The sequence below is a fragment of the Lotus japonicus genome, chromosome 1, assembly GCF_012489685.1.
Source record: "Lotus japonicus ecotype B-129 chromosome 1, LjGifu_v1.2".
In the NCBI taxonomy this organism is placed as follows: Eukaryota; Viridiplantae; Streptophyta; class Magnoliopsida; order Fabales; family Fabaceae; genus Lotus; species Lotus japonicus.
In genome coordinates this window covers 71,265,650-71,286,377 of record NC_080041.1, presented here as the reverse complement: position 1 = coordinate 71,286,377, position 20,728 = coordinate 71,265,650, and the positions used below count along the sequence as shown (strand labels likewise).

General features: G+C 36.9%; 1 long non-coding RNA gene across 5 annotated transcripts; it reads right to left on the bottom strand.

Annotated features, from left to right (window-relative positions):
• Window positions 1-9,138: 9,138 nt before the first annotated feature.
• LOC130745709 (uncharacterized) lies at window positions 9,139-12,099 on the bottom strand. Of its 5 annotated transcripts, none has more exons than XR_009021852.1 (4): window positions 11,619-12,099; window positions 11,493-11,533; window positions 11,024-11,164; window positions 9,139-10,929 (listed from the first exon to the last, which is right to left on the bottom strand). It is a non-coding gene; the product is annotated as an uncharacterized LOC130745709 (long non-coding RNA). The 5 variants fall into 5 exon arrangements; XR_009021850.1 differs by having other exon boundaries at window positions 9,140-10,503; window positions 10,862-10,929; window positions 11,024-11,533; window positions 11,619-12,096; XR_009021848.1 differs by having other exon boundaries at window positions 9,139-10,921; window positions 11,024-11,533; window positions 11,619-12,096.
• Between the last annotated feature and the right edge of the window lie 8,629 nt (window positions 12,100-20,728).

Genomic DNA, 20,728 nt, shown 5'->3' with positions numbered 1-20,728 from the left:
AAATCTGAAACCAAACACTTAGAGTTCCAGTGCCATAAATTCTCTACCCCTACTCTTCAAAGAAGAGAATACCTGTAGAGTGATTTAAATCTTTGTAAGATTTTGGAGAAGTCCTGAACAATACTTGTAGGAAGAGTCCTGTAGAATACCTTGAGAAGTCCGTGATAATACTTGGAGAAGTCCTGTCGAAATACTTGTATTGGAGAAGTCCTTGATACTTGCTAGTGAAAATCTTGGTGGTGGCCAAGTACTAGACGTAGCCTAATTGTTTAGGGTGAACCAGTATAAATCTCTGTGTGCTGATCGTTCTGTCCTATTTACTGTTTTACTTCCGCTGCACTAAACAGTTTGTGAAAAGTCATACTTAAACGTTTTTACAAAAAGAACTTATATCCTTTTCTTAAAACAAAGTTTAAAAAGTAAATTTCAAGTACGCAATTCAAACCCCCCTTCTTGTGATACTTATTTGCGTCTCAGAGTCTATAGTTGCGTGGCTTCAAATGAGTTAATAGTGGTATTAAATGGCTGAGGAAAGGTGAAGTGATGACAACTAATGTCAGCAAAAGATGTAAATGCCACACCCTGGATCAGGCTATGTTCAAAAAAGCTAAGGATCAGATTCAGTTTTATGTCTGTTTGAATTTTATTGAGGATAATAAATAGGTCAGATTTCGTGTTTTGCACGTGTTTTTGTCAAATATTTTGTATTTAGAAGAATAAATCCATATTTATGTGTTTCATAGATAAAATTATCACTGTCCTATGAAAAGTTGCATTATTATTTCTCTTTTTTCATTAAGTCATGCATTGCATAAGATATGTTTAGTTACTAGTTATTTTATAAACATTTAATTTGAAATTTACATGGTGAGTTGTATTATCTTCTATGACGGCGTCTAATGGGGGCCTTCGTTCGGGATGGTTTTGAGATGCAACGGGATTTGGTATCCAAAGGAAACCCTTGTCGTACAATGACATATGTATGAGGATCAATGGTTCTGACTACATGAGGGATCGGACGAGGTGTTGCACGACTGCTTTGATGGTGGCCTTGGGTGATCCTAGGGTATTGCTTAGTGATTCAAAGTGAAGACCAGAGTTTATCCTAGCAAAAGGTCTCATGGGAAGAGTTGCAGTTTACGTGCAGGTTCTTAGCCTCCCGCTTGAATTTTACGAGAAATAAAGTCTCTAGAGGGTAGGGAGTTCGCTGGGAAGGATTGTTATGATTGATGAGCTTACTTTGAAGGAGAGAAAAGGTGAAGGCCACCAGCGTGCGGGATTTGATGGGCGAAGGTTCGTGAGATCATGCATGGAAGTGGTCCATCAGGAAACCTTATCAGCAACATTCTCATTGAATGACAAGGTGTACAAGGTGGAATATGAGGGGCTAAAATTGATTTGCTTCTATTCTGGTGGGTTTAGGCATAGATCGGAGGAGTGCTCGATGGTCAACCAGGAGGCAAGTAAGGATAAGCAGGCTATCCCACCGTTGCAGCAACAACAATAACACGTTCCAACAGTGGCGGGACTCTTTGGAAAGTTGATGATCTCCAAGTACGATTTCGGGAAGTCTAAGAGGAATAATTAGGTTGGGGCGAAAGTTACAGGTAACTTAAATGGACAAAAATTAGGTGCCCATTCACGTCAAGATCACGTTCCCAAATCTTGCATGGCAATGAGATGACGTCGAAGATCATGCATGCTCCGGAAGATCACATGAATGTTTTGGCATATGTTACTAATGATGGGACCCCTGATAATCAAGAAGTTGTTTCGAGGTGCCCATGTACGTCTAGATCGCGTTCCCAAATCTTGCATGGCAAGGAGATGACGTCGAAGATCCTGCATGCCCAAGACGATCACGTGAATGTTTTGGAATATGTTACTAATGATGGGATTCCTGATAATCAGGAAATTTTTTCGGCAGTTGTGAAAGTGGTGGTCCCACATAATCATGAGAGAATCATGGAAGATGTGGTTGTGGGTGAAAAAAAATAATGTGGTTGTTGAGGATACCCCATTAAAAGACAATGATTTGAATTTAATGCAGAACATTTATGTAAAGATAGTTTCTGTACTGGAGCAGAGTCAAGGGACCACACCTAACCCTCACGTGCGTGTAGATATAACCCTCAAAGAGATGAAAAGCTTGGGCGATGACTCGCACATAAAGGAGACATATGAGGTTTCTATCAACAACTAGTAAAAACTGGTAAAACCACTTTTGTGTTGAAAGATCTCCACTTACCTCATGGGCAATTTGGTCAAACAGTTGACCCCAAGGTGCAATTCCAGTTATGCCCTCATCTTCCCTTAGTCTGCGCACGTGAATGCTCATTGCCACATAACTAATCACATCCAACAGCTTGAAAATCAGACCGCCACCATCGCTCAAGTCCGGTAGCTTCGCCGGTGGTGGAAGTGGTCGCGCCACCCACCTACAACTCCGAAAGGGACACATCTCTACCTCCTCCCGCTTTGCCATTTCCAGCGCACTACAAGATGGGTTCGGTGGCTTCGCCGGCGGACGGTTCACCTTCTCCGGCCGCGTGGTGAATCGTCGGAATCCAGTACCTTTTTGGAGGCGCAGGTTCTGGCTTCTCCTCTTCCCCAATTTTGGAACAATTTCATCGAACCCTAAATCGATGGTTTGGGGCCAAACGGTGAATCCTTTCTCTTTTTCCCATCGAAGGTTCTGTTCTTGGATTTCCACCATTGACTGAATGAGGACGACCTTCCCCATTCCTTCTTCCTCCTGCTTCTCCGGCGTCGTGAGATTCAATAACAAGGGTTCACCCTCTGTTTCACGATCGACTAGCTGAATCGCCGCCGCCGTGGCTTTCTCTGTCTCCCTCACGGTTTCTGAATTCGCCGGCGATACCTCCGCCACTACTCGCTCTTCCTCCGCCACTTCAAGATTGGATTTCTGCCTCTCCTCATAGATCAAGTCTTTCTCTGCTTCAAAAGCTTTCCCAGCCATCGCTGCGACTTGCTCCTCTTCGGCTGCAGTCTCAGTTCCCTTCAACAACAACGCCGTTGTCGCCGTTCGCTCCGCCTGGATCGCCGCCTCTGATTCTTGCCTTTCTTGTTCCATCTTCTGCCTCCTCTCTTCAAGTTCCCTCCACTGAATCTTCATTGACTCTAGTTCCCTTATGCTCTCAGAAAACTCCTTCTGCAATTCCTTGACAAGAGCAAATATCTCCCTCCTTTCCTCACGAGAAAGTGAATCCACGAATCCTCTAGCCATAGATGTTGTTGCGGTTGAATCTTCTTGGCCAGGGCACCTGAATCGGTGCTATGATACCAATGATAGAACTCAGAAAATCAGCAGTAGTTTATTGATAGAACCCTAATTCCCAATTGGGGATTAGGGGAAAGATACATGAGAGAGATGCCAAACACCCTCTCTAACCCTAGAAAGAGAACCACTTCTCTCTCTAAACCCAATTCCTAACTGAATACCAAGATACCCCTAATGTTCACTCACCTCTCTTATTTATAGGCAACATGCCTTATAACTGTCTAACTAACTTCCTAACAACTAACTATTCCTAACTAACCCTGCATTCCTATCAATTGTTTGCGGAGAAAGGTATATAAGCTTATCTCCAAGGTCCTCTACAAGGCATAATGGAAGAAGCATGCTCATTTACCCTATGTTTGTTTAATGATGTTAAATATTATAAGTTGGAATATCAAAGGGAAACAATGAAAGGGGTGTCCTCCGTGGTAAAGAACTTGGTGATTAGGCATCAAGCGAGGAGTACAGCTTTGTGTGAGACCTATGTTAGTGGTCCTCGAGCCTCTAAATCATTTGGTCTCTAGGGTTTCATTAGTCCTTTGTTGTAGAAGAGGAAGGTTGGGATAGCCAAGAAGTTAAATTGGAGGTACTAGATTATCATCGTCAATTTGTGCATGCTAGATTGACGCTTCATGGGAATCAAAGAGAGTTTCATTGTCACTTTTATTTATGGGAACCAAAATATGGCTAGTAAAGGCATCCTTTGGGAGAGCCTCTGTTACCTTGTGAGGTCTATCACTTCTTTGTGGGTGGTAATGGGAAATTTTAATGCTATTTAAGTGCGAAAAAGAAGTATTAGAGTGCTACTCCAAATTACTTGTCTATACAAAGATTCATGAGCTGTCTTGACATGTAAAAGATTTGGGCTTGAAAGGTGGTAATTGAGGGGACTGAAGGAAATGCTTAATAGAGGAATCTGTAATACCACATAGTTAGAGAACTTTCTGGACTATTTGATTCACCACCTGCCCCAGTTGAAATCAGATCATAAGCCTGTTGGTATGTTTGTTTGCTCAGGTCAGGTAAGAAACCTTTTCATTTTATGTCATGTTTGTTAATTAATAAAATATTTCCTTATATTGTGAAGGATGCTTGGGCTTAGAGAGCAGATTGATTTACAACTTCTGAAACCTTCTGAGTGAATGTTTCTAAATGGAATCGAAATGTTTTTGGGGATGTTTTCAGGAAGAATAGGAAGCTTATGAAAAGGCTTGAGGGAATTAATAACGAGCTTAGTATACAGTGTTCTGCTAGGGGGGCATATTCACGTGGTGCCCTCCTTTATCTCCAATACTATATCAGTGAATCTGTAATGCTTTGTGTGTTTGCTTGGAGTGGAGTGATATGTTAGTACCCTTGGAGGATTTCTTTTGTATTGGATCATGCATTTGGAAGACTTGCACGCTGGCAATATCTGATGCTCGTGTGGAAGGAATTGGTTAATTAACCATGTGATGGAGGGATGGGATTTGCTCTTAGAGACTTTATGAGATGGACCTCTTTAGATTATGGGCAAAGTGGAGATTATGTTTTGTATTGGGTTGGGTTTGTAATTCTCCTTGGAAATTACCTCTTGACTCTTGAAGAGGGTACTCTTTTTTCTTCACTAGGTTTTCCCAAGAGGGTTTTTAATTTCCTAGTAAGGTTTTAATGAGGCCCATCTTTTTGAGTTTTTTTCCAAGGAGGGGCGGGTAGGTTTAGTAGTACAAGGATTCTTCTGCCTTGTCATTTTAGTTGCTGTTACATTTCGCTTTTGTTTTTTCTTTCTTTGCTCTTTATATGTATTGAGTTGAAGTACCCCTTGTACTTCACTTCAATATATTTTTTTGCCTATAAAAAAAAATTTCAAAACTTTTACTAAGATTAATATGTTACTTATCCCCAATTCTTCAACAGGTTTTAACGTTTCTTTTATAATAATAACTAGTATTTTTTACCCGTGCGATGCACGGGGATATCCACTTTTGTTTTTTTTATAATTTTTAAAAATATGTTATTTTTTTAAAGATATTTTATGGATTAAAAGAAAAAAAAATTATTTTAGATACAAGAAACATAAATTTGTATGTTTTTTTATTTGTATTGAATAATTATTTTTGTTTTACCCGTGCACATATTATATTTTTTTTATAGAAAAATGTTAGTTGTTAATAAGGTTAGTAATTAGTTCCTTAACCAGGGTTTGAACCTAGACCTCACCCTTCATTCTCGGGATCCTTATGTCCCTAACTCTTAACACTTGAGCTAACCCTCAAGGACATTCGCGTGAAATTTTTCAAAGTCAGGGTGATTTTTTTTTTTATGTTTAGTAAAAGAAAGTTTATGAACCAAACCCACCAGGTTGAGGGTTCAATCCTTAGGAGACGCATTCTTTGAGAGGTCTTTAGCTTTCACCACATCTATTCGAAATTGCGAGCGTAATATAATACACCAAAAATAAAATTTTACAAATTTAAAGCATAAATTCATTTTATATATAGTAAAATATAAATTTGGAAGTTTTATTTTGGAATTAATTTATCATGTCCCGCTGCCATCACATTATCACCACAGTTGCCTTCGTCGCCACCATCAGTGAAGGAGGCGCCAGCGACTATGACATTGGTGGTTGTGGTGATAGTGAAGGTTGGAACGCATTGATGGTGGCAGCGGCAGAGACGACGACAGTGAAAATAAAAACAAAAAGTTAAAAAATATATGTTTACTATATTTGAAGAATTTTAAAATGAATAATAAAAAATGAAAACAAAAAATGTTTTTACAAACCATATTTTCATTAAACTGTTTTCTAATTCCAATGTTTCTCCTCAAATTTAATTTTGATTAGATAATAGAAAGCGATATGAAATATATTAATTTGAATACAATTACATTTCAAAGAAATTTGAATACAATTATAATTATTTTCAAAAAAAAAGAATACAATTAAAATTGATAATTTCTATTAATTATATCCTGTAATTGATATTTTTATTACTAAACAGTAAAAAAACTAAGTGTAGGTGAAAAGTTTTTTTTTTTTTTGAAATAAATAGGTGAAAAGGTTAGTAGAAAGTTTATTTCTCATTTCAAAAAAAGAATATATTGATGGGCTCTTCACCTCCCAATAACAAAAAAATAATATATGGATTATTTTGATTTTAATTACAATTTAAATTAATTATGTCAAAATATACTTTTTTTAAAGGGAATATATAGATTATTTCTTATTCAAGTGCTGGGAGTCATATAGGTTCAGAGGGGGAAGGTCCATGAATCAATCTCTGAGGGTATAATTTATCTTTTCGATGTACCAAAAATTATAATGTATTTGTCTCCGAAGGATAGCTAAGTGGTAACACCAGGGACATATGGGTTGGTGAGGGGAACATCTAGGGATCAATTCTTGGAGGGTGTAATTTATCGTTCCAATGTACCAAATAAAAAATTCTAAAGTCAGCACCCTAGAAAATGCTTCTTTTCATTTGCAAATAATTATCAATTTTGTATTATTCCTGTAGTAGTAGTGCAAAACAATATTTGAATATCACCAATAAGGATCAATACACTTTTCTAATTAATCTGGTACCACCCGTTATACAACGCAAAAGTCTTTATGAAGGATCATTACACTTTCTATTATACAACATTGGTTAAGTTTCAACCAATAGATATACAAAAAAGAAAAGCTCAACACTTTCTATCACACAACAGGTAACCACGATGATACTACACACTAACATTCCAATCCTTTCTTGATGGTAATAGTCAAATCCATATCCCGCGGTGATGCTGCTCTCTCCTTGTATCCAAGCTCTGGAATTTTTTTTGTGGCTCACCTCAGTCCTGTCAAATTGAAATCTCACCAGTTTATAGCATCCAAGATCTACCCATTTTGAAAATCCTCTTTATCTCTTACTTGAGAGGCTTGGATATTCTCAGAGCCTCAAAGGGATGCATTGGTGTTGTTCCTAATTTAGAACTTATTACTAATGAGTCCCCTGGTTCCTGCATAATGGCTGCTCCTTGAGACATCAATTTATAACAGCTAAACACATTTTTCATGTTCAGTAAAATTATCAAATGATGCTAAGTTTTAGGAATGATTTTTTTAAGTTTGGACATGGAGAAGAGAAATATGAGTGACATAAAATCTTCATAACTTATGGCCATGCTTTATAATGAAAATAAAATTTTGATTAGTTGTTAACTTTGGCTTGGAGACTTTGCATGCATTATATAGAAGAATGTGTGGAGTTTCAAGTTTTCAAGAATATTTGATAAAATAATTTCTCAAGGAATGACTTAAGTGTAGACTTTGAAGTTTGCACACAAATAGAAAAAGATCCGGAAAAGTCATAAAGAAGCAAAATAAAAGAAGAGTTTATACCGCTGTTTAAGAAGATGATTGCACGCCTCTCAAAAAACACTCTATTTCTCTTTCCTTCTCTTTCAATCTTCCACATTCTAGTCCAAAATCAAAAGAGAAATGCAAATTAAAATAAAAGTGGAAACCATAATAAGAAGTGAAATTAAATAAAAGAAACCGACAAAAATCACATTTTCAGCCTAGTTTATCTGAAGAACTAATAACAAATCTTGTTACACAAATTTCATAATTTATCTGAAGAAAATTTCACAAAAACAACTTTTTTAATCAAACTCTTCCTTTGTTGAGCAATAAAAACATGACAAACATCCACCAACACTTGAATTACTTTATCCCGAGCATTGAGTTTTTTAGCAGCCACACCAACATTTTTTAATTGTCATTGAAATTGCAACGATTAAAATCAAAATTAGATTTTCAACCAAAAAAAAGAGATCAAAATTAAAACTGAGAAAATTAAACAATCTTAATGGGGAAACTGCAAAGCTATAACTGATAGATAAAAATGTCTTAACTATGGAAATCAGAAATCAATGTTCAAAACGTTACAATTAATGTTATTATAAGGCAAAATGGCTGATATTTTTTATTGCTTATAGAATCTGTATATTCCTAACCATTTTACGTTGTAACTGCATCTGAAGAGAAATTGAATAATCAAAAACTGAAATTACCTCAATCAATAACAATAAATAGAATTATTGATGATATTATGATTAAAATAATAATTCCTTATGATAAGTGATTTTTTGTGAAAAAAATTTGTTCTTATAAGTCACTTTCTACTATCTACGAAGTATTAATTTAATTTTTTCAAATTTACCTTCATATTTAATATGAAAGAAATTGTGGAATTTTGAAATATTAACTTGAAGAGAGAAATTCATAAGAAATTTAATAAGGATAATTTATGAAAGCTAATTATTTTTTTACAAATTTATTGCTAATAACTATTTTTCTTAATCTAAGAGAACTGGGTAAAAGACTTATAAATAAGAATAGAGGGAGTGTCAAATCAATGTCAATTTTTGTCCTCAAGATTGGGAATGTGAGCTACCTGGACTGATAGCATCTAGTATTTGTTCATTGAGTTTTCTTTTATAAGTCCTTTATTTTTAGTCATCCAACGAAGCTATGATTTTATTCACAAAAATTCACGCATCATGTTAGATCCATTGAAACAAATCCTACAATCATAAGACCTAATACATATTTTTTAAATAAAAAAATTAGTTAATAAAATATGAACAAAGTTATTAAACCAATCAGCTTGGAAATCGATTAAACAAAGTTAAATGGGAGAAATATTAAATTTGATCATTATCTGATATTTTAAAGGCCTTTGCAATTTGTCAAAGTTAACAGTATTAATTAAATCCTTAAACTCTGACTGCTTTAGAATTTATAAGAAACTTCGATAACCGATATGAATTCGTAAGAAGTAACCAATAAATTGTACTTCATTTTGATGGCAAATTACCGAAATGCTAAAACCAATCAAGATATAATTGACAATAACATCATTCAAATTCTGAGTAGGATAACCAATATCAATCTCATTCGCATACCAAATTCTTATGTCAGATCAGATAGATCCTTTATACATAAATTGAATAATATGGTTCCCAACTCAATGGTAAAAAGCCACAAAATCAAGCAATCCATCAACAAAGGCAGGTTTTGCAGCTTTATCCGCCACCTATCTGAGGAGAACATTACTCAATGAGTGTCTCTGCTCAACATCTCGATCACCTAGGATTTAATCTATTAATAGACAACGTATTAAAAGACACAAATCAGAATTCTTATTAATCAGTAATGCCTATTTTCCATAAACAATAATGCCAAACTGAAAAAGGATAGGTAAAGTACCTTTTGCAAATACAAAATTTAGATTATTCAAGTATGTCCATTTTCCAATCAACTGAGCAATAGTGAACATAATTAAATTTGAATTATATAAGGGAATGACAGGTATGAAATGTATGTTCCTTGAGGTATGAAATTAAATCATGAAAAGCCTCATGAACTATCTTGCTATAGACAGTAAATTAAAAGAACTGGGTTACTAAATAAGAGATAATGTGTAATACCTTAGTTTTAGTTGATCTCATCCTTGATTACTGTAGAAAGTAGCAACCATGATGGGGTAGCCCTTAGACCAAACTGGGTAACTAAACTAAAGCGCTTAAGCCCCTTTAAGGCACCTGTTGGTCTAGGAAGAACTAAATCATTATAATACTTGACCAAAACCTGAATATTAATGGAAGATTAAGTCTGTTTCCAACGCCTTGCGAGCAACAATGGCCCTTAAAGACTGTTCGGCAAATAACTACGGACACATGAAGTTCTTTATAGTTAATACGCTTTCTTAGCTTCATATCTGCCAATGTTGTTTTTAATTTTAATAGCAGCAGCTTCACTTCTCACTTTATCAGAGTTTGCATGCAAGTCTTCCAACAGATAAAGCATAATGCAAATTAAACATATAGAAAATAGAGTGATTAAGCAAAAAGCAATATATGATGATTTCGGTGGGTTGATATGATGGTTTTTCATCAAAGAAACTTCTGTACACTGAGGCATAAATGCATAATATTAACTACACAAATTTGAAGATTAGAATAGCATGAAAGGTCAGTCAAAAAAATAAAGCAAACATATCACTTAGCAGCATTTTATTTTTCCCACTGAAGAATCCATACTTATTTGCCCCCTACAAACTGATGGTGCAGTTCAGCAAAACAAAATAAAGGTCAAATGGCTACACAATCACTTAATAGTAAAAATTCAAGAACTTACCTAGCTTGGACGAGTATAGCATTGAACCTAGCTGTCAACTCAAAACAAATAATTGCATTAAAACTTTGGAACAAACATAAATATATATAGTATAGAAAAAATGGATAACCTAACTGCAAAGTTCACATTAAAAACTGAAAAATGGTAGAAGAAAAAATAGAGCGCAAAAACTTAGGCACATGCAATCTTTCATAAAAAATAAGAATACTACTTTGAAGGAATATGTAGAAGAGAGAAAACTGTGCATTAATGAAAACACAAATAAAATAATATTGGTTCACCTAGTCTGAAGACACCAAGGTATATGCAAAGATGATTGAGTTATCAAAATCCAATTAGGAGAAAATTGACCATTGATGAAAAGACAAAAAAGAGAAAATTTTCCTTACCGTTTTTGAAGATTGAACCCAAAATCGAAACTGTAACTATAACCTAATCTGCTCATGCGACTGAAAACCTTGCAAAACACAGTGCACATAACATCACATAGAATAAGAACAATGATCATAAAAACTAAGAAAATAAAAGTCGTAAAGAGTCGTTGTACTCACCAAAATGGCGCAGCGGAGATCATGTGTCTGAAACCCCAGTGGAACACACGGCACCCAAACCATGAAGAAGAAGAAGAAGAAGAACATATAATGACTCAACGGCAGCAGATCGCAAATCATATCAAAGGATGATTCTGAATCCTAGCAGATTACAAACAAAGTCAGAGAATTGATTCCTAAATTAATAGTACAATCCCACCTGAAATCAAATACCGACTACTTGTTTTGGCTGTCTGTAATAACCCTTTTTTTCTCATAGTGAAAACAATCAACAATGATCAAAAGAGAAGAGTTAGAAGTGCTCACCAAGTAATTTTAAACAAAGCAAAACCTGATTTAAGAGAAAACATTGAACACATACTAAAACAATGAAAGACAAAAAGAAACTAAGATGGACAGGACATACACAGCAGAAAAAATTAAGGCAAAACCATAAACAAAGCCATCAACGAAAGGATTGAAGATTTACACGAACTGACCGAACGGTGTAAATCTTGGACCCTCAAAACCCTGCTTTCAAAGAAATCAAAACCCAGTCATCAACAATTTTGGAAACAATCAATTGTGAGGGAGAGAACATCAGCAAGTTACTTACCGAAAGGTAGGATGCATGCATGCAGCTTCATCATCAAGTGGAAGAAGAAGAAGGGCGTGGCAATGGGATCAACACCAGCAAAATCGTTCCTAGCAACGATTTCAAACTGGTTTGTCCACTCGCAGCTTCCAATTACAATTTCGCCCCAGTTTGGGTGTCGCATTTTCCATACCTTTCCAACTCCAACCCTCCCATCACCAATGTATTGATTCATGTAATGATGCTAATGTTGAAACCAAAATCCCCAAGGGAAGCAACAATTAAAACAGCGCACAAAAAATGGAAGAGGAAGAGAGTATAGAAAACAGGTGATGAGAAAGAAAGGTCGTCTGAGTGAAAGAAACAGAGGTGAAAGAAAGGGGTGAGGGAAAACGAGAAGCCGAGAAATTACAAAGGAAGCACAAGGGGAACAAAACAAAAGGTTGTGGGAACGGAAAAAACCAAAAATAAACGTAAGAAAGAAAGGGGAAACGGCTGAAGGAAAATGGGATTGAGGATGTACGGCTGTAATTGATTGTTTAGGAAATAATAAGTATAGTATAGTATAGTATAGATAGATAGATAGATAGATAGATAGGTGTCTCTTTACTATCCAATTGTAAGTTTCACCCAATTCCATGTAAATGATATTGTTTCAAATTACATGACACTAAGATTTATCAGTTAGTTATAAGGTATGAAAAGTATTATTTATATTTATATGTCTTGACCTGCTATTATTTTTTTGTACTATTAACATATAAAAGTTTCCATCAACATCTCTATAATATTCTTTAACTCATTAAGTTATCAATTTTAGGCTTAAATTTTTATTATGTTAATAAATAGATATTATTATGCAAATTTTTTACTATTATAATTTACTAATAATATAAATAAAAATAAGTAATGTACCAATGAACTTGAACATTCTTCTATCAAATTTAAGTAAATTTTCTAGATTTAACATTGGTTTGGAGTAATTTAAGTCGATGCAAGAACATAATGATTTCAAGGAACCTACAAAACATTGATGAGCAAGTTTGGGTTCTTTAACCGTTGTCTTTTTCATTTTTCTTCAACCCATGCCTCTAAAGATGTATGTGTCTCTATTAAAGTTGGATATCTCTCCTTCTTTTCTGGTACCGATAGAACAAATCATTTGAAATATTTAACTCAAACTCTTGTCAAGTATAGAAGAATATATGAATGGGACAAAATGATATTAATATTTAAGGATAAAAAAAGTATAAGAAGAGTAAAACTGGAATAGATACAACTAAAGATAACAATCATGATTTGGAAGCTTGATCATCCTCATCACACGTATCATTATTGTTGCAACAACTACCCTTCAAGGGTGCATTTTCCTAGTCAATACAGTTTGCCTTCCAAATTGTTCAACTATGGAAGCAAGAATCCTTCATCTTGGTTATTTAAACCAAATTGCAAACATAAATTCTTATTTTTATGTTTCAAACCCATGCAAAAAATGGTGCAAGTTGAGTCCTCGTCCAACAAAATGCAAAAAAAGGTGTAAGTTGAGTCTTTTCCCAACAAAATAGCAATTTGTAAATTCAAGCATGAATGTTTAAGGAAAACTACATTTTAAAGAAAAAAATACAAACATATTAGTTATTTCTTTACACAATTGTCTCGCTTTGCTTGTTTCCTCATAACACACTCATTTGTCCTCTTCTCCACTCGCACAATTGAAACCTGAAATTAAGAAAAACCAAACGATAATATTCGAAATTAGAAGCTCAAGCCTTTGTAGACCCACTCACTTTTTTTGAAAATGAGAAAACATAAAAAAAAATGATAAAATAGAAGGGAAAAGCAAAAAATACATGGAAGAACATTCACCATTTGGAAGCTTGATCAAGCTTGAAGGGTCAATGATTGATCTACTTTAAACCATTAAGAAGCAAAATAAAGGTAAGAAAACCACAAAAAAATAGGAGCAAATGGGTATTTATACTCGTAGTTTAAGGTTTAAAGAAGATTGAAGGTCTAAAAAACTGAAGAAGATTGAAGGTCTCTTCAAGGTTCTAAAAAATTGAGCTTAGTGAATTCATTTTGGAATGCCAAAAGACAATGAGATTACTATGAAACTGACTTTTCTCCTGAAGCTGAAGAGTTGCCACAAAGTTATCAACGACCAGGATTGAAACTTTGAAAAATTATGTGAATTTTTACTAAAATACCCATGCTGAAAATTAGGTTGTAGTGCAATGGATTATTGAATGACCAGTTTGCCCTCAAGGCTGCAGAAACTCTGCTTTTATAAATAGATAGATAGATAGATAGATAGATAGATTTAATGATTATGAATATGTTAAAGATTATGCTTCTATATAACCGTTTCATCCTATTTTAATTGCACATCTATTTTCCTTTGTGCATAAATTCAATCGGTTACCTTTTATTTTTGAAACCGTTGATACCTTTACTTTTAATGGAAATAATTTGTTGAGCTTTTTCCTCCCTGCACACACGGTTCAGTTTTTTTGATTGTATATATGCTTGTTGATATGGCAGGTGGTAGAGGCACAGAAAATAATCTCCTGGGTTCATATCCTAGTGTTTCTTCTTAGTTCTGAGTCCTAACAATTGGTTAGAAGAGTTTGTTGTATCCTGAGGAGTTATCGCATCTTGAGCGAATAAACTCTTGAAGACAGTGTCATGTGACACGCCCCAAACTATTGTGATTACATTTGTAATATCTGATTCGAGACCATTATAATTTTATTGTGTTCTCACTGAAATATTTCCAACAATCTCAAGAGTTTATTCGTGGCAGTGGGATGAACGTTGGTGGGTCTTAGTGCGGCACAAGTCTCTTCTACTTTCATCCAGGTGATACCTTTTATTTTTTTAATTCAATGAACTTATACTATATAATTAAGAGTTTAGTGAATCGTTCTATTAAGGTCACAACCTATCCAAAGGTTTGCGGTAAATGACTTCGTGTACATTTCTTGTACTGTGTGAGATAAAACCACATGAGGAGGGTGACACGGTATGACAATAGGAGGAAAGACCTTCTATTATATATATCCTATTTGACTTGCAAAGGGTTGCTATGATATATCTTAATTTCATATCTTCTTTAGTGGCTATTGTCCTCAATAAAATTAGAAAAAGGAAAAATTATTAGAAAAGATAGACTTCTATCTTTCCACCAATTTCTATAGTTGCTTGTTGGCTGATTTCATATGTTCATTTTGCACGTAAAAATGAAGCCGAAAGAGTAACAAGAATTAGGAAGCTATTCATGGCTCATTTGTGATCATTTTATTATAGAATATATAATTCTAAAGCTTAAATGTGACTCAATTTTTTGAGACTAGGTGTTGATGCTCCGTGGTTTATGAAATTTATATCGTTGATTCATTGTTCTTGTTTATGATGATAAACTTGAAAGAGAATAAAAGAAACTGGTAGAGCATTCAGAATTTTAAGAAGATTTGTAAGAGTGCTTCAATTTCAATCTTGAGTATTTACCTGAAATTGTGGGGGTTAGAATTTTCAGTATTAGATTGAATGTGAGATTTAAAGTTTGCTTTAAAAATATTAATTTTATTAAGAATTATTTGGTCTTTATTTGTTTATTTGTTTACTGAGTTTTAATGATTAAATTAGACATGAGAAATTTATGAGCTCTTGTCTACTAATGAGTTGGAGAAAAAGAGCACTATGATAGCCAAGAAGACAATGACTTGCCCTTGGAAGCCTTTGAAGGTAGACGACGTCCCCTCCATAATGAAGGAGAGTTCCAACAATGAGTTAGCCTCATGAAAAATTGAGATGTACCGTGTGTTATGATATTGTTTAGGGTGGATATCCACTCTATGGAAATAATAGAGTGATGCTCATGACACTTGTGGTTTGAATGAGAGCTAAAATAAATCTACACCACAAGTAGATTCACTTTAGTTTTGATTGAGATGAGGTCACTTGGAAGTATCCAAGTAGACGTGCACAATTGCATATTTTGCATATTGTGATTGTCAAATGGAAATAGAGAAAGCAATAAATAAAGTTTATTCTGAAAAATTGAGACAATTACGTACGTAATATTTTTGAGGTCGCTCCTCAATGATGAGATTATAGGAATGAGACTTAAGCCAATAACGACAGTGATGGTAACCCAACCTTTGTGATTGGAGATCCCATGAAGAAGGTTCATATGGGTAAAAACAAGTCACTTGTTAGTTCTGCAAGCACGATTAAATTGTCTATTCCTAAATGTGAAGTGTGAGATGTGTGTGACTGTATTGTGCTGATGATAAAGCTCAAAGCTTTTAAATTTCATAACCCTTATGGATGGTGTATGAAGTGCAGTATACACTTGATGAAAATCATCTATATGAGTGTCAAGTGGGTCGTCGCTTGTATGAGATTTTGGCAAGTCTTTAGAGCACTCATGAACAACCAGGCACGCGCATGGCTGAAATAGCGCAATACAGCATTAATAAGAAGAATGTGGGGGTGTAATGTGATTGTAGACCTATGATATACATAAAGTGTTTCGGTTCATAGAGCATTGCTCCACCAATTCACTTGTATGTTTAAGTCTATAAGTTTAGCGTCTGGTTCATAATCCAAAAGACACCAAATTTGGTGCAATACACGCAAAAGATGAAGTCATAGATATTATGTTTTTTTTTTCAAAAAGGTTTTGAAATATGTGAGGATTGTTGTATATTTTAAAGTATTTCAAAACTTTTACTAAGTTATATCATTTTATTACCATTTAAGATTAATATGTTACTTATCCTCAATTCTTCAACAGCTTTTAACGTTTCTTTTATAATAATAATTTAATGATTATAATGAATATGTTAAAAGATTATGCTGCTATATAACCGTTTCATCCTATTTTAAATGCACATCTATTTTCCTTTGTGCATAAATTCAATCGGTTACCTTTTATTTTTGAAAGGGGTTGTCTAAATAACTCATGCTAAAATTTGGGTTAAATAACCCATGGTCTATGTGGACCAATCACATTTAAGATAAATTTATTAAATTTTATATTTCATTTATTAATTTATTTAGAATTAAATATGTTTTTAGTCACTGACTTATACACATGAATATAAAATAGTATCTGAAAATAAAATACAAAGGTTTTAGTCCTTGAAAAATTTTATTTGATTTAAAAATGGTCCTTACGATGTCATAAAGCTTACGTGACAATTTATTTTCCTAGTCATTGGTCCACGTAGGCTTCCACGTGGACTTTTCACATTATTTTGGTCCCTCCAAAATTTCATCCATCAAATTTAGTCGTTCTCTCTACAAAACCATTTTAGAACCATCTTCATCCTAAATTCATCTAAAAAAACCCAGAAACCCTTACATCTTTGAAACCCAGAAACAGGAGATGAAACCCAGAAAAAGGAGAAGAAACAAAACTGTATCAGAAACGCACTTAGTTGCAAATTCATTTTGAAACGAAAACTAAACGTAACTATTGAAATTATAATTTCAAAAGCAAAGTGGAGAAGAAATTCATAAAGTACGTAAGTGAAAGCCATAGAAGTAACTTCAATAATCATTCATTACAAAGTTCAAGATAATCAATACATGACAATTCAGCACAAATTGAGAACATAACCCAAAACATAAGTCATTCAATTTACAAATAACCACACAAACCAAATCCCAAAACTCAGCACGTACTGGAACATTGGATACCTATAGAAAATTTCAACCACCGAATTCCCTTGATCTAGCCTGGTCACAACCCCAACCCCACAAGCTCCACCACCCACCAACCCGACCCTGAGCCTCGTGTCGCCCTCCGCCGTTTCTTAGAAACCCTAAACCCCAAGCTCGATCCAGCAAACCAAGAGTAGGGAAATTCAATGAGGTTTCATCCAGCAATCTAGTCCAAAATAATTTCCTTTCCAAGGGAGATCTGCATCTACGGTGAATGATAGCTTAGAGTCTACTTCTATGGTGTTCGGTGCGAAGACGAAGGTTGGTGGTGGAGTTGAGTGAGGGGGAGAGGGGCGTGTTCAGGGGTGGTGGTTCTGGGTGGTGATGGTAGTGTTGGGTGGAGGAGGGAGGAGGAGGAAGAAGATGAAGGGAATTTCTGGGTTTTGAAGATGAAGAAGATGGAGGGGTTTTGAGATGAATTATGAAAGGAGAGGGACTAAATTTGAAGGAAGAAATTTTGGAGGGACCGATATAGATGTGAAAAGTCCACATAGAAGTCTATGTGGACCGATGACTAGGATAATAAATTGCCATGTAAGCTTTATGACATCGTTTGGACCATTTTAAGTCAAATAAAAATTTTCAAGGATTAAAACCTTTGCAGCTTTTTTTCAGGTATCATTTATATTCATTTGTATAAGTCAGGGACCAAAAACATATTTAACCCTAAATAAATTAATAAAAAATATAAAAATTCAATAAATTTATCTTAAATGTGATTGGTCCACATAGATCATGGGTTATTTAATCCAAATTTTAGCATGGGTAATTTAGACAACCCCTTTTTAAAACCGTTGATACCTTTACTTTTAATGGAAATAATTTGTTGAGGTTTTTCCTCCTTGCACACACGGTTCACTTTTTGTGATTGTATATATACTTGTTGATATGGCAGGTGGTAGAGGCACAGAAAAATAATATCTCCTGGGTGCCTATCTTAGTGTTTCTTCTTAGTTCTGAGTCCTAACAATTGGTTAGAAGAGTTTGCTGTATCCTGGGGAGTTATCGCAAGCGAATAAAATCTTGAGAACAGTGTCATGTGACACGCCCCAATCTATTGTGATTACATTTGTAATATCTGGTTCGAGACCATTATAATTTTATTGTGTTTTCATTGTAATATTTCCAACAATAACAATAATGACATTCTCCATCATCTTTAGAGGAAGTTTTGGAAGGAGTACCACTGTAACTTGCTCCAAGAGGAGATGATTTGGTGGCAATATCAAGATGCAGTTATGCGAAGCATGGGGATATAAAAAAGATATTTTTTCATGCCTCTACTAAAATTTGAAGGAAGCTTAACAAAATTGAAACTCTATCTACAAATGGCGGGGAAGTGGTGGTAAATGTGAAGTCCCCTTGTTTGATGTTGATGACTTTCTTTAAGAGTTTGCATGTCTCTACAAGTGGTGACACTACTTTCCCATTAATGGGAGTTTCCCGCGTTTGAATGAGATGGGACTAGACCGTATTCGTGAGCTACTTTCTGCATAGGAGATTAAGCAAGCAATGTTTATCATGGGGGCACTTAAAGCACTAGGTCTGAATGGTCTTTGTTCTGGTAAGGGCTGGCAGGAACCGACCGGAATGACGGAGGGACGCTCACGTGAACCTTACTTAAAGCTCCTAGCCCACTACTTTAGTGGGCTAGAGCTGGGGGACTACTGTTCTGGGACGGGCGGACCACGCATGGGGACGACCACTATTGTTCTAACGCCCGATCATGATCACCCGAGGGGGACCCAATGGGGACAACCAGGGTAGTATGTCCGGTCCCTGACCACGAGCAGGACGACACTCTCCCTTGGCCCTGGGACCTGGACCCCACCACCTAGGGGTTGACCTAGGCCAACCACCCTACGGAACTATGGTGGTTGGAAGGTGGGTCCCTAGGCAATCTAAGTCGTTGGATCACTGGCAACCACAGAAAGAGCAGAAGGATCCAACGGCCCTTGACCCGCCGGTACGGACCATGCATGACGTTGCATGGCTCCAACCCTAATGCTCCAACGTGTATATAAAGGGGGCAACTCACCCACTCTAAGGTACGTTATTCTCTTCACTTCATTACCCACTTACTCGATTCCCCCTACTTACTTTGGCATTGGAGTCCCTTGCAGGAGCCCCTCCCGGGATCACCCAGCACACCAGCACACCGGTTCCACCCCTTCACTTGGCTGCCCCAGCATCCCGTGATCCTCCCGATCATTTGGCGCCGTCTGTGGGGATCGAGTAAACTCTTCCTTCACCACGTGCCGTCACAGACAAGAGCAGCAGCAACGCGCAATGGTAGAGACACGACAGACTTCTCGCCGTTTCAACCGAACTCCCGAGGGCCATGTGGAAACTCTGGACGAATCCGCGAACTGCCAACACTCCCCCCGACCCCAGAGGACTACCCCACCAACTCCGCCTCGGGGACGATCCCCGGAACCAGGGATCCTCACCCCCCACGCAGCGCACGAAGCCCTGTGTAGGCTTGAGGCCCGAGTTAGGGCGATGGAGGAGAAGCACCCTCCGGAGGTAGGGCAGGAATGCAATGTCCAGGCCCGCAACACTCGGGACGAGATCCACGCCCTCCGAGTGCGCCTCCGCCAACTGGAGGAACTGGAAGAACGCCCTAGACAGGATCCGACGTTCTCTCAAGAGGGGGAGACGGGAAGGAGACCCCTACCCCCCTCAAACTACCAAGACGACCATGACCAAGAACAAACTACAGAAAGAGCCGTGAATCAACCCTCCCATCACCGCAGGTACCACTCCCCGCGCAGGAGTTACTCCGGGCGGAGGAGCCCCATTTCCACCAGGGAGCCGCTCAGGGACCCGACCCGCCCACACGGCACCCTGGTTACCCTACCGCAGACTATCAACGGCCCCCTCTCTGCGGACATCATGGCGACCCCTTTCCCCCCAGGATGGTCGAGACCTAAAATGAAACTCTACGAGGGTGACTCCGACCCGACTGAGCACATCAACTTCTTCGTGGGAGTCATGCAGTATGCCGGGGCTACCGACCCGATCTACTGCCGCTGCTTCCCGATGAGCTTGGGAAAAGGCCCAATGAACTGGTTCCAAAACCTCCCCAAAAACTCCATTCACAACTGGGAAGGAGTCATGTCGAGCTTCTTAGCCCAGTACTCCTCGGTGAGGAACATCCCGAAGTCAGAAGAGACCCTGGCCCTAATCAAGCAGGGCGAGAAGGAATCCCTGAAGACTTTCCTTAACCGCTTCAACAAAGAAGCGGGAGACATTCCGGACCTCCTCCCTCAAGTCCGCCTGATCTTGGTACGACAGGCGCTCAGGCCAGGTCCGTTTTTAACCTCCTTGGACGGGAAGAAAGCCAGGACACTGGAGGAGTTTCAAACCCGATCAGAGAAATATATTAACATCGAGGAAGC